The 14,279-nt window shown below is 41.9% G+C and overlaps 1 long non-coding RNA gene across 1 annotated transcript; it reads right to left on the reverse strand.

Annotated features, from left to right (window-relative positions):
* Positions 1 to 4,443: 4,443 nt before the first annotated feature.
* Positions 4,444 to 13,251, reverse strand: LOC120939669. Its single transcript, XR_005749346.1, has 3 exons — positions 12,945 to 13,251; positions 10,654 to 10,706; positions 4,444 to 4,470 (listed from the first exon to the last, which is right to left on the reverse strand). It is a non-coding gene; the product is annotated as an uncharacterized LOC120939669 (long non-coding RNA).
* Positions 13,252 to 14,279: the final 1,028 nt, after the last annotated feature.

Genomic DNA, 14,279 nt, shown 5'->3' on the forward strand with positions numbered 1-14,279 from the left:
ACCCTTTTTGACACAAATCTATTTGACACAAAATAGACTAGTTTGCTTATTGGTGTAAAGGCCCCATAATTCCCAAATTCAGCCTGCAACAACCCCCACAACTCCAGGGGAACCATGTCTGAAGCTGTGTAAGGGGCCACATAATTATGGATGGTGACCCTGTGTGTAATATATATTGACATTCAATTTGCATCTGTCATGATTGTAAAAATGTGTGTGAGCAATGAAAACAAGAAATAAACTATGTCCCTTTTTTTCATACACAGGCAGAGCAAAGCCAGGGGGAGCCAGGCCCCACAGGGAGCCAGGCCCCACAGGGAGCCAGGGGGAGCCAGGCCCCACAGGGAGCCAGGGGGAGGCAGGCCCCACAGGGAGCCAGGGGAGGCAGGTCCAATTGCAAGGCAAGAGGTGGCAGAACCCACTGGGAGCCAGGAGGTGGCAGGCCCCAGTGGGACCCAGGAGGCACGCCGGCGGGATACCATCTCCCAGATCCCTCCACTCCGCACTCCCGCGAAAAGGGCCAGGAGGCTTCGCCAAATGGAGGAGGAGACCCAGGCCCTGCTTCGCGAAGCTACTGCGGCCATCCGAGAGCCACCCAGTGAAGTAGAGGGGTTCGCAGCTCTCATTGCAGCCAAGCTCCACAATCTGGAGCAGAGCCAGCGTGTGCGCTGCGAACTCCTCATCTTCAAAGCCATAAGCATGGCATCCCTGGGGCAGCTCGATGACGACACCGACATTGTGCGGATTGCTCCTCCTGTCCTTGCCACTCCTCCTGCTCCTGCTCCTCCTCTTCCTGAGGCTGCTCTGGCTCCTGGCACTTCATCTCCTCCAGGAACCCAGCCCCCAAGGACTCGGGCTACAGGGAAGGCTGCAGGGAAGACTGCAGGGAAGGCTGCTGGGAAGAAAAAGAGGAAAAACTAACACGGTGCCCCTGATGGAATATTTTTTAGACTCACAGCCTGGATTGGTGGCTTGGGGGACCCTTGTTTTACTAAATTCAAGCACGCACTCAAGTGCTGCCTTCCTTGGCATCTTTGTTTTTATTAAGTTGTGTTTTTTGTTTGCCACCATTTTATTATTTCATATTTTGGCAGAATAAATGCACTTTTGATTTATCATACAAATTTGACCATGTGTATTTTTGAAGAATTTGAGAGATCATTAGTGAGTGGGCAGACCCATTTTCAAAAAGTTTGAGGAAAGATTAACAAGGTAAAAAAAACATCCTTGTGGGTAATTTCCAAAAAATAAAAAAACGGTTGTTGCAGCCACTTCACACACTCCAAAATCAACCCAAAATAAAGATTTCACAAAAAGTAGGGGCCAAAATAAAAACCCACAAAAAAAGGTTTGCCAATATATATATTTTAAATTTTGTAGATGGAAGATACACCTAAAAAACACAACACAAAACTAAACATTATATAACAAGAAATAATCTAGTTAAAAGCTTGTCATAACTATGTAACAAGATCAGCCGCAACAAACGACCATTTTCGTGTAGCATTTTAAAGCAGGGTGTAAAGAAGCGCATTATTTTCTTCTAGATAAGTTGAAAACGACCTAACGAATGTGCTTAATTCATTCTGAACAGTAGTTTTACCTGAACGAGCGCTGCCGTCTCCTAACTTGCTTCTAAGCATGCGCGGGCTTAAAACGACGTTTTAGCCTACACACGGTCAATGTTTATGACCCAAAAAACGACGTTTGGCAAAAACGACACATAAAATTGAAGCATGCTTCAATTTTTTTTGGTCGTTTTTCAGAAGACATAAAACTACGTTTTCTCCCACACACGGTCAATTAAATTGACGTTTTTAAAAACGTCGTTTTTTTACATCGCATAAAACGACCGTGTGTACGTGGCATGAGACTCATGTTTCACATTGAAAAATCTGTGCATTTACAACATTGCTGATATAAGCTGATAGGCTTTGGTTGAATTTTTGTTATTTGGCAGCAAAGCTGATACTGTTTTGCAAATTGCAATCTGATAGTGTCTATAACTCACACGGCTGACCCTTTTTGTCACTTGACAGCAAATATGGCACAATTCCTAATCTAACAGAAAACTGTAATTGTGTATGAGAGCCTCATTGCTGACTAGAATCCCTACAAATATTCTAAATTGTGCATAATATCTGTTTTTGACCTGACTATTTAATTTGCTTGTATTTTATTTGAATTGTGCTGATTGAAATGTCTTGTTCATGCCACAAGCACCTATTCCAAAATGTGTGCATCAAACACTTCATGTACACTTGTACTGCTCAAAGACGCCAACCGCCAAGCTCCTGTGTGAAAGAAATAGAGTTTTTTTTTTTTAAACTGTATTCCCATTCTGGTATATTATATCTACAGATGTATTTTTCTCCAGTCCCCATTCTCAAAAATTAGCAAAATGTTTCTTATGACTAGTGCAGTGCACAATTTATAGAGGAAAAAAATACTGTGTAAAAAGGAATTGGTTATGTTATGCATTGTATTTCAAGACATTACAATGGCATGCTTAGCGTAACTTTAACCATTTTTTTCTAAAATGGCCCAACCCCTGTGTAGTTTATTTATTTATTTTCTTGGCAAAATAAAGAACCATCTTCTTTTTTTATTTGATACTATGCATAAAACATAGTTGTTTGGTTAGTTGAGTTTACATTTAGTATTCATTTAGTTTCTTTAATGTTGGAGACTCTGACTACAGGGCTGATTTACTGAATACCAATTTTCTGTTTACTTTGCAAGAGAAATTGTACTTTGCAAGGGAATTTTCCAATCTATATTTTAGTATGATTTGATAGCAATTGTAATCCTATTGACATCTACAGGCTTCAGGTGTTGGCTGGAGATATCTGCAAAGCTTTGAAGTATAATGTACACCAGTGTTTCTCAACTCCATTCCTCACGGCACCCCAGCAGGTCATGTTTTCAAGGTTTCCCTCAGATGAAAAGGCTGTGGTAATTACTAAGGCAGTGATACTGATCAAATCACCTGTGCAAAATAATGTAACTCCTGAAAACATGACCTGTTGGGTAACCTTGAGGACTGGAGTTGAGAAACACTGATGTAGACACTCACATAAACCAATCGCTTACATGCTCCTGTCATCTGTATAGGCCAGTTTAATCACTGCTGCTCGGTCACTGATAAGAGCAAGTCAAGCCCAACCATAAAGCCACAAATGTTTCCCAGGACTGCACACCAACATAGTGAATCACAAAACAAAAGATCACAAAATGGCTTCAGCTGGTTCTCCATCCATCAAGAAAGCCCCTCTAACATGTTTCACCCATGTAGGGCTTAATCATAAAAATCTGATTGAGTATGGTTAACCTCACACAGGTGAAACATGGTGATCATTTGTTTTGTGATTCACTACTTGGTGTGTGGTGCTTGGAAACATGTATGGCTATAATGTACGTGGTATTATCATTGCCTCACCTAACTAGAATTAGAACGGATAAATGGAAGCTGAAATCCTCATATCTTTGATAGTGACAAGATTTTGGCATGTGTTGGCACTTGTTTGCCAACCTCCACTGGCAACCAGTTATCTGTATCTGTCTGATATAACATATTATTCAGTAGCATGAGTATAGGTATAAAGTGAAACGCCAGGCGAACACAGTTCAAATGCATTTATCTTAAATGCTATCTGCCAACAGATTTGTATTTTTGTCCTATCTTTCTTGTGAAATACATCTCTACTAGTCTGGAAGATTCCTCTGTCCCTTCTTAGTTTACCATTGCTGCTTCCTGGATGAGCTTACTGATTTATTTATCTTCCAAGCACATGTCAGATCATTTGGAAGACGGAAATCATTCTTGCCAAACAAATCTATTAACCTTCTATGAGGAGGTGAGCTGCCATCTAGATGAAGGAAGGCCGGTAGATGTAGTGTATCTGGATTTTGCAAAGGCATTTGATACAGTTCCCCACAAACATTTACTATACAAGCTAAGGTCTGTCGGCATGGACCAAAGGATGAGTCCCTGGATTGAAAACTGGCTACAGGGGGGAGTTCAGAGGGTAGTGAAAAACGGGGAGTACTTTGAATGGTCCAATATGGAAAGCAAAGACCCTCGGGGTTCTGTCCTGGGACCAATCCTATGTAATTTATTTATAAATGACCCATAGGATGGGACAAACAGCTCAATCTCAGTATTTGTGGACGATGCTAAGCTAAGCAGGGCAATAGCTTCTCTGCAGGATGTGGAAACCTTGCAAGAAGATCTGAACAGATTAATGGAGTGGGCAACTACATGGCAAATGAGTTTTAATGTAGAAAAATGTAAAATTATGCATTTAGGCGGCAAACATATGAATACAATCTACTACTAGGGGGAGATGGAAAAGGACCTGGGGGTCCTAGTAGATAACAGGCTCAGCAATTAGGGGTGCAACGGATCAAAAAACTCATGGTTCGGATCGTTCCTCGGATCAGGAGTCACGGATCGGATCATTTTCGGATCTGCAAAAAAAATTAAAAATTCTCCCCACTGTAATATCCACATCTCTCCCCCACTGTAATATCCACACCCCCCCCCACTGTAATATCCACATCTCCCCCACTGCAGTGGCTTCACTAGGGTTGGTGTCACCCAGGGCAGAAAAAAATGGTGTCACCCCCCCGCCCCACCAACTATAGTCCCCCCTCAGTAAAGAACCCCCTCGGTGCAGACACCCGCATCAGTGCAGACACCCGCATCAGTGCAGACACCCGCATCAGTACAGACACCCCCCTTATCTCAGTACAGACACCCCCCCCGGTAGTACCGACAGACACCCCCCCTTTCCTAACGTTATGGCCGCGGCTCCGGAGGTAGGCCGAAGCCGCGGCCATAACGCTAGGAAAGGCAGCGGCTTTGGCCTAGCTCCGGAGCCGCGGCCATAACACTAGGAAAGGCCGCGGGTTCGGCCTAGCTCCGGAGCCGCGGCAACCCGCGGATCACAGTGTGTGCCGATCCAAAGGGGGTGACCCGTTCGGATCACGGATCAACTGTGATCCGTTGCACCACTATCAGCAATGGTACGCAATGCCAAGCTGCTGCAAGCAAAGCCAATAGAATATTGGCATGCATTAAAAAGGGAATTAACTCCAGAGATAAAGGGATAATTCTCCCACTCTCCAAGACTTTGGTCCGTCCAGTTCTGGGCACCAGTCCTCGGGAAGGATGTGCTGGAAATTGAGAGAGTACAGAGAAGGGCAACAATAAAAGGTCTAATAAAGGGACTGGAGGACATTAGTTATGAAGAAAGACTGCAAGCACTGAATGTATTCTTTCTGGAGAAGAGACGATTGTGAGGGGATATGATTTAAAGCGGATCTCCCACCCCAAAAACGTTTTTTTTTTTAATGGCTCTTTAAAAGTATAATGACCTGAATTAGCGCTACTCACATGTACTGTCTCCCCCGGCTGCTATACAGTGGCAAATAACAACTTATATTCCTCCATCCGGTTCCTGCTCCATTTTAACTGTGGGCCCACAGCTCGGCACTTCCTTGTTGCGGTGGATCTGTCTAATGGAGAGATTTCAAATGCCTGCCCTCCTTCCATTGTTTAGATCGCGCGTCACTTCCTGCTGGACGAAGTCGCGCGATGTTTCCTCTAACACGGGCCAAATATGATAACAAGGGAGCTATGACACAAGCTCCCAGAAGACACTGCGCGGAACAGGAAAGAATGGAAAACCCGACGGAAATGTCTGCAGACCGGAAGCCTATCTTGGTTATAAGGTACAGTAAACGTTTTTTTAGATGCACATATCGGATACAGCATTGTTCAGGAGCATTATTAAGTTTGAGATTATGTTTTATTTAGGGTGGAGATCCGCTTTAAATTTACAAATATCGTACTGGTGACCCTACAATAGGGATAAAACTTTTCTGTAAAAGGGCATTCGCGGCCATTCACAAAAATTTGAGGAAAATCGTTTTATCTGAAATCTGTTTTGAAGGTTCTTTAATGTAGGAGCTGTAAGGATGTGAAATTATTTTCCACAAGCGGTGGTTTCAGTGGGGAGCATAGATAATTAAAAAAAACTTTTAGATGGGCACCTAAACGACCACAACATGGGATATACAATGTAATATTGACATAAAAGCGCACACACAGAGGTTGGACTCAATGGACTTGTGTCTTTTTTCAACCTTACCAACTATGTAACTAAATGCAAGCCAAGCAATGCCCAATGACACAAGTCCTGATGGAATTATAAAACAGTTTGTTTGGAAGCTACAACATTATATATACAGTACATGTATTTAGTGGTTTGCCTGTAGCTTATTTTAAAGGATATGTTCACCTTTAGGAGCATGTAACATGTTCCATCCATATTTAGGGTGTTACATGTGACATGCTCCTATTCACCTGCCGTCCACTGCCAGAGCCCCCTCCCTGTCACAACGGGTGAAGATTCCTCTCCTTGAACCTACCATCACATTTTGAAAACAGCGAAACTACAACTACAAGTCCCGTAGTTTCAATGGACCGCAAGCATGCTGATCAGCATGCTTTGTCCATTCACAATGTCTACTACACTATAACTGAAAGTCCTCATGGAGAAGAAAAAACAACAGGCAGTGTGTGCAGAAGCCTGGCATGGCATCTGCTATCCACTTATTATAGGTGCAATGCTCTGCAGGATTCTCTGAAAAAATATGTGCATTTATTTATTTTTTTCACAAAAATGTCTGTTGTCAATATGGGCACCACACTGACCCTACGCCAATCTAGTTGTACCATTCCAGTCATTAATGAGTCCCTAAAAATTTTAAACACTGGCTTTGAAAAGACAGAGCTTAATTCTTTTAGGATCCATGGGTGGATGCCATCTGATCCAAGTGTTTTATCCACCTTTATTCTGTCTAAATATTTCTGGACCCACTTTTGAGCCATTGTGGATCATTTGGGGCTGTGCTAATTCCATCCCCATTATGGACACAAGCGCAAATGTATTTAACACATTTGCCTTCTTTTTCTCCCCAGTCACCAATTTTAGATTTTTTTGTAAAGAGCCACATAGGATTTATTTTTAGCCTTTTAACCACTTAAGGACCTTGCCTGTTTTTCAGATTTGGTGTTTACAAGATTAAAACATTTTTTTTGCTAGAAAATTACGTAAAACCCCCAAACATTATATATATTTTTGTATAACACCCTAGAGAAAAAAATGGCGGTCATTGCAATACTTTTTGTCACACCGTATTTGCGCATCCGTCTTACAAGCGCACTTTTTTTGGGAAAAATTAACTTTTTTAGAATTAAAGAATAAGACAACAGTAAAGTTAGCCCAATTTTTTTTATATTGTGAAAGATAATGTTACGCTGAGTAAAATGATACCCAACATGTCACGCTTCAAAATTGCGCCCGCTCGTTGAATGGCGTCAAACTTTTACCCTTAAAAATCTCCATAGGCGACGTTTAAAACATTTTATAGGTTGCATCTTTTGAGTTACAGAGGAGGTCTAGGGCTAGAATTATTGCTCTCGCTCTAACGATCGCGGTGATACCTCACTTGTGTAGTTTGAACACCGTTTTCATATGCGGGCGCTACTCACGTATGCGTGCGCTTCTGCGCACAAGCTCGTCAGGACGGGGCGCTTTAAAACTTTTTTCTTTTGTTTTCTTATTTATTTTTATTTATTTTATAAATTTTTACACTAAAAAAAAATAATGGGTCACCTTTATTCCTATTACAAGGAATGTAAACATCCCTTGTAATAGAAAAAAAGCATGACAGGTCCTCCTGAATATGAGATCTGGGGTCAAAAAGACCTCAGATCCCATATTTAGACTAGACAAGGTCCCTTTAAGAAGCGGAAGTGACGTTTTGACGTTGCTTCTGCCCTGCTATGCTATGGAGACGGGTGGGAGCCATCTTGCCCTCACTCGCATCCCAGCCGAGCAGGAGAGAGGACCGATCGCCTCCACCATTGCCGACGGCTTCGGTAAGCGGCGGAGGGCGCGGGAGAGGGGCGGGAGGGGGCTGGCCCTCTTCTGCCGCCGATAACGGTGATCTCGCGTGAATCCAGAGTGGAGACCACCGTTATCGTTTAGAGGACCGCTCACTGAAAAGATGGATATCTCGGTTGTGGCAGCGGCTGCTGCCGTTACCGAGATATCCATCTTTAAAAAAAATGGCGTTTATATATACAGTGAGGGGTCCTACTTATTACCCATGGAAATTTACTTTGCATTAGAGAGCTGGGAAGGATGAAGTGTAAGCTCCTCAGCTCTTGATGGAGGACTGGTTAGTGGGTATATTTTGTCCTCACTCACGATCTAACTATAAAAGCCTCAGTGGAGAGGTCAGTCTCATGAAATCTTCACATCTTATACGGTGCCAAGGGGTGATCTTGTTGGGATACCATTTGGCCCTTGAGAAAGGCCTAGGCTGGGCTGAAACCACAAGCGCTGTGGAGGCACTGATATTTAATATCACTACTTTGGTGGATGGTGGAGATTGACATCAGGATTTATTTTCACATCACTTGTGGACTGTTCTACTAATCTAGTCATCTAATTTTTATATTTGTTTATACATGATTGAATAGCGCGACCTTTATCTATTTTATGTTTACTCACTGTGTATATGTCTTTCAGAATATTCATTCAGAATTTTTGTTAGCGCGTTTTTTTTTTCACGTTTTTTATACTTTGCAGTGAGTTTGAATACAGTCATTTTGAATAATTCCCATTTCTGTTCTGTGTCCATTGATGCCAATATTCCCTTCCAATCTAATACCGCGTACAGATGGTAGTTTTTGGTGATAGAAAAAAACAAAGTTTTATGTGATGAAAAAAAACGAAGTTTTTCAAACTTCATTTTCAAAAATGATGTAGCATACACACCATCGTTTTTTCCAAAAGCTCTAGCAAAGCACGGTTACGTTCAGCACGTACGATTCTGTTCCATTCAAATTCGCGTCCTAACTTGCTTCTGAGCATGCGCGGGTTTAAAAACGTTGTTTTAATTCAATTTATTTTTTGTCGTTTTTCAGAAGACATAAAACGACGTTTTCCCCACACACGTTCATTTAACCTCCCTGGCGGTATGATTTTTTCAGAAAAAACATGCTAAAAGCGGTACCATTATTTGCAAGGAAATTTGGCGTTTTATATTGTAGGTCTGTAATTTTTAGAAATAACTCACTTAAATCTGACCAAACAAGATTCTAATAGGCATCCCGGGTATGACATTTTTTTAAAAACAAAATTATAAATTATAATATAATAAATAATTATAAATAATTATAACAAATAATAATATAATTATAATAAAAATTATTCAATAATGTAATCAAATCAAAATCACTGAAATTTTCTCAGTTGCAGAATTGTTGCTGTCATTATTTTTTTTTTTATGACGAATTTCCCCACAAATCGCTATCGCACAATTCTGCAAGTGATTATAATTTATTATCGCTGTTTTTTAGCTGATCTAAAACTATTTTTGACATAAAGGGACACTTTTGGTTGCTATGGACAATCTACAGTTTGCAGGGAGAAAGAAACGTTTTTATTATATAAAATGACATGCATGACACAGGACAGACCACTAGGGACAAGGGGGGTGTGTTTTTTTTACATACAGTACTGTAATCTATAAGATTACAGTATACTGTATGTAAAGTGTTTGTTTACTTTTTTGAATTTGGCGCCGTTCTCCGCTCCCGTGCGTCGTAACGTCTCAGGGAACGGAGATCGGCGGCACACGGGGACACTGTGTGAATCGAGCGAGGTCCCGCTCGCTCACACAGCGCGGTGGCATCGCTGGATCCAGGGACAAGGTAAGTAAACCATGCCTGTGGATCTAGCAGGGCAAGCCCGAGTCTGACTCGGGGTTACCGCTCGCAGCAGGAAAATCTAACCCCGAGTCAGACTCGGGAATACCGCCAGGCAGGTTAAAATGACATTTTTAAAAACGTAGTTTTTTTACATCATAAAGCGACCGTGTGCACGGGGCATTAGTCTTTAAGAGCAGCCCTCATTCTTGGAAAATGTGCTCTCTTAGGCCCCATACTCACGAGCAAACATGTCTGCTGAAACTGGCCCGCAGGCCAGTTTCAGCAGACATGTTTGGTCGTGTGTGGGCGCGAGCGGGCCGAATTCCAGCAAACATTTGCCCGCCGGGCCTTTTCCCAGCAGACAAATATTCCTGGACTTGTTTTAAAACAGTCCGCTGGAATTCTGCCCGCTCGGACATGTACGGTCGTCAGTACAGACCTACCGTACATGTCCAGGCGCCCGCCGTCCCTCGCATGCGTCGAATGACTTCGACGCATGCGTGGAAGCATTTTAAAGGCGGGCCGCCCAAGTCGCCGCGTCATTGTCGCGGCGACACCGCGTCATCGACGCGGCGACACCGCGGACACGCCCCGCGTATTGTTTACGCGCGGACTTCTGTACGATGGTGTGTACAACCATCGTACAGAAGCCCTCTGGCAGACATGTATGGTGAAAACGGTCCGACGGACCGCTTTCACCATACATGTTTGGTCATGAGTACCCGGCCTAAAAGTTAAAGGGTAAGTTCACCTTTGTAAACTTTTTTTTTCTAAATTCCATCTCCCCTATACACCAATATGTCATTCATCTACCTTTTTTGCAAAAATATAAACACTTTCCCTCTAAATCTACAGTCCCTTACTTTTGTTGTGCTCATCTATGTATCCAGACGTTTCCATTAGTAATGTCTTCTTCCTGATCAGACACAGGAAGGAGTTGATCAGCTGATCTCATTAGCACACACCCTGCATCATCCACCCTCCCATTCCCAGGTTCACATTATTTTAATAAAATGCAATCAATCAGTGATCACTCTCCTCACCAAATACACAATCAGATTGCATAGTGTATGGCCATCTTTATACAAGTATATAGGGGGAAGTGGACAGAAACACTTAGCTGTCAAGCCCCGTTCACATCTCTGCATAGCGGAAACTTGCATACCCACATGCGTTTCTTTTTTTTTTAGCGGGGTGGGGAGGTGTGTTTGAGCATTTTTTACTTATCACACATAGGGCAGCTCATCCACCTGAATGGGATGCCCTACACAGCAATCGCCCCAAAGAAGCTTCAGGACTATTTTTTAGAGTGGAGCTTGGTGCGTTTTTTTACTGCGGTTTTTGGAGCAGTGCATTTTTGAAATGCAAGGAAACACACAGATGTGAATGGAGCCTCATTGTTCTTGTGTTATCGCACCAATTTCACTTTCATGCCCCATTCACATCTAGCATAGTGGGAGCAAACATTTTGTGGCTCGTTTTTCCTGTGACATGCATAGGGCAGTCTGTTGGTTACATGTGGTTAATGGCACAGGCAATATCACCTTGGAGGTCCTTCCCTTCAACTTGCAGCCTAGTTATTTAAATTGTTCTTAAGGAGCCTTCCATATATTCTGTCATTGGTTCTAACCTGGACCAAGACAGCTGGGTCATGCCCAGCCCCTTCAAGTAATTAATCAACCTGGTCCACCTCACGCCGAAACCTGGCACCAGAGAGACAGCAAACCATTCGGTTGAGGCGATCCTGGTGGCAAATTATACTATCAGTCCTTCTGCTTATAGAATCCCCTATTACCACCAACTGTCTAGGCCTACCTGTACTCCACTCACCACCCCTACTAGATGGGTTGCTCTCCCAGCCAGGAGGAGCAGTGAAATCTAAGGCTGCCACCTCTGAGCTTGATATGCCACATCTTCACCCAACTTGGCGAATCTGTGAGGGTGCTCAAACCCAGGGCTGGCCTTCTTTTTCTGTGTGCCCCTACCACTCCCTCTAGCAGTGTTAACCCATCTTCCTACCTGATAATCCTGACTTACCCTTCCACCCTCTCCATTAATCCCAGGTTGGCAGTTTTGCCCAGTGTTGCAATTTTTTCCTTCAGATTTCTAATGTGAGCTGTATACTCTGTCCTGTGATTCTGGTGCTGTATACTCTGTCATGTGATTCTGGGGCTGTATACTCTTGACACTATGGGTGGAAGCAAGTGGAATACAGGGGATTGAGTGGGTGAATTCTATGATGGTGTTTATGAGAAGTGGGAGGGGTCAAAAAAGCAGGGTGCCCCATCCTAAAACTTCACCAGCCGCCACTGAGGACAACCAAAATAACTATGTCTGTACTTTTCCTTTAAGGAGAATCTCCAATCAGGATAAACATCTACAGTAAAGTTACATAAGATTTTATCATATGTACTGTTTCTTTTCTCATTTGGTGTTATTTTAAATGGCTAAATGATGAATAATTTTGTTGTTAATTTAATGAAGAGACCTTACTAACCTTACATGGATAAAACCTATTACATTGCATGTATTTTTTTAATATGGGGCTTCATACTATTTGGCTATTTCTAAGCAGTATATACTGTAGTTAAAGTACCAGTCTTCAACCGATTTTATGTTGTTCTGCAGCAAAAATATCGCAAAGATCCAAATTGCTTATTCAGGAACATCTGATCTTTCCTGCCAGGACAAGAAATCTACATAATGGCCTTTATAGGCTTGTTAACTCCACAGTTACACCCAGTATGTTAACAAGCTGGCACTCTTCATGCTATAAAGATAGAAAGAAGATGTGTTTACATGTTTGGCACAAAAATGAATAGGGTAAGTCAATTGGTCCTTTGTCTTGAGGGTCTTAAGTGTATCACTTTGTCTGTGATACTTGTTTTCCTGGCCGGCACTCTCCCAAACAATCACTCGTGGCCTGACAAAAGAACACTTGTGTTTTATTAGTGGCCTTGCCGAACAATATTGCATGATCAAGGTGGACTTTCAAGAGACACGGTAAAATAATTTCATTTTGAGAGCTTGACAGGGAGAATAGAGAACAAGTAAGAGAAACAGACATTTTAATTTTTTTGAAATATCACCTTTATAAAATACAACCAGCAAAATAAGGTACAAAGTGGTCCCAGTCTCACAAATTGATACTTACAGTTATAAGCCTTCCAGTAAGCAGTATTGCACACTTGTCAGAAAGCACAATGCAGACAATCTGTAGGCTCACCTTTGGAAAAAGGTTAAACGTTTAGTACATATTCTATATAAAAGTACAATTCGTTCTTCTATCTATTGAGCCTTGGACATTTGTATCAACATTATCTGTAGCTTTAATAATCTAAATTAGCATTTTGATGCCAGGGTCACCTGAAGAGAGATCGCCCTAAATGTGTAGCTTGTGAAAAACAAAGGGGGCAATTGCATAACTACAACAGTAGCCAAAATTGAGAGAATAAATAACTTTTACTGTATTGGAAGGGTTAAAGACTCAGCCTGCTGGAAAGATGTTGCTTCACTTCCTGTCAAGACAGCAATTGATAAAAATTTTTTTTAATTCGGATGCAGATAAAAAAAAACTTTTAATGCACTGGGAGAGGGTTAGAACTTTTGACTATGTTTATATTGCTGTCTGTGCCTTCCTGTACCATTGACAGCCCCATGCTCCATTTCTTTAATGGTGTCTCACAGACAAAGTAAGGGGAAAATTCTGCCCAATAGCAATAACAACTTGAGAAACACAATGTAACTCTTCCCTGTTCTATTCAAAGCTATAAAGTAAAACAATGTGGCTGCAGTTAAAGGGTCACTAAAGGAAAACATTTTTTTGCCTACAATTAATGTCTGCAAGGTAGACAGACAGAATAGTGTAATGATTCTGTTAAAAAACGATTAAATACCTATTAAATTCCTTCATCTATATCACCTCCGGCGTTCTAGTTTCTGTTCTCTCATTCACTTCCTGGTTTGCATCGTTCGTTCATGTAAGAATTACATTTCCCAGTATGAATTGCGGCACGCCCAGTAATTCACACCTCCTTGAAGTCTCTAACACGTAGAGAGTGTCCTGCCACACAGATGTAGTTCCCAGGAGGGGGTGAGCACGTTACTGACCACCGCAGTAAAGCCTCCCATCACGGTGGTCAGTAAAATCAGACAAGCATGAAGTGAACAGAACAGAGAAGAAATAGAGCAACTTCTGAGCAAAAATTAACAATGAGGAAGTGAAAAGAGGAATGTCTGCAGGTAAAGGATGCTTATTATGAAAAAATATTTTTTCCTTTACAACCCCTTTAAGCTTTAAAGTGGAATTCCCCCCAACAAAATGAATTTGCCAATGATTCGTGTATCAAATACCTTTAACTTTTATAATATGCATTTTCTGAATTGCTGGTTGTCTGTATTAGAAACAGTAGTCCAAGCTAGACAATAAGCAATCTCCTATTCTGTACTGACAATGGTCTGTATGTTAGGCTGAATGTGACAGCAGTTT

The sequence above is a fragment of the Rana temporaria genome, chromosome 5 (assembly GCF_905171775.1).
Source record: "Rana temporaria chromosome 5, aRanTem1.1, whole genome shotgun sequence".
Classification (NCBI taxonomy): Eukaryota; Metazoa; Chordata; class Amphibia; order Anura; family Ranidae; genus Rana; species Rana temporaria.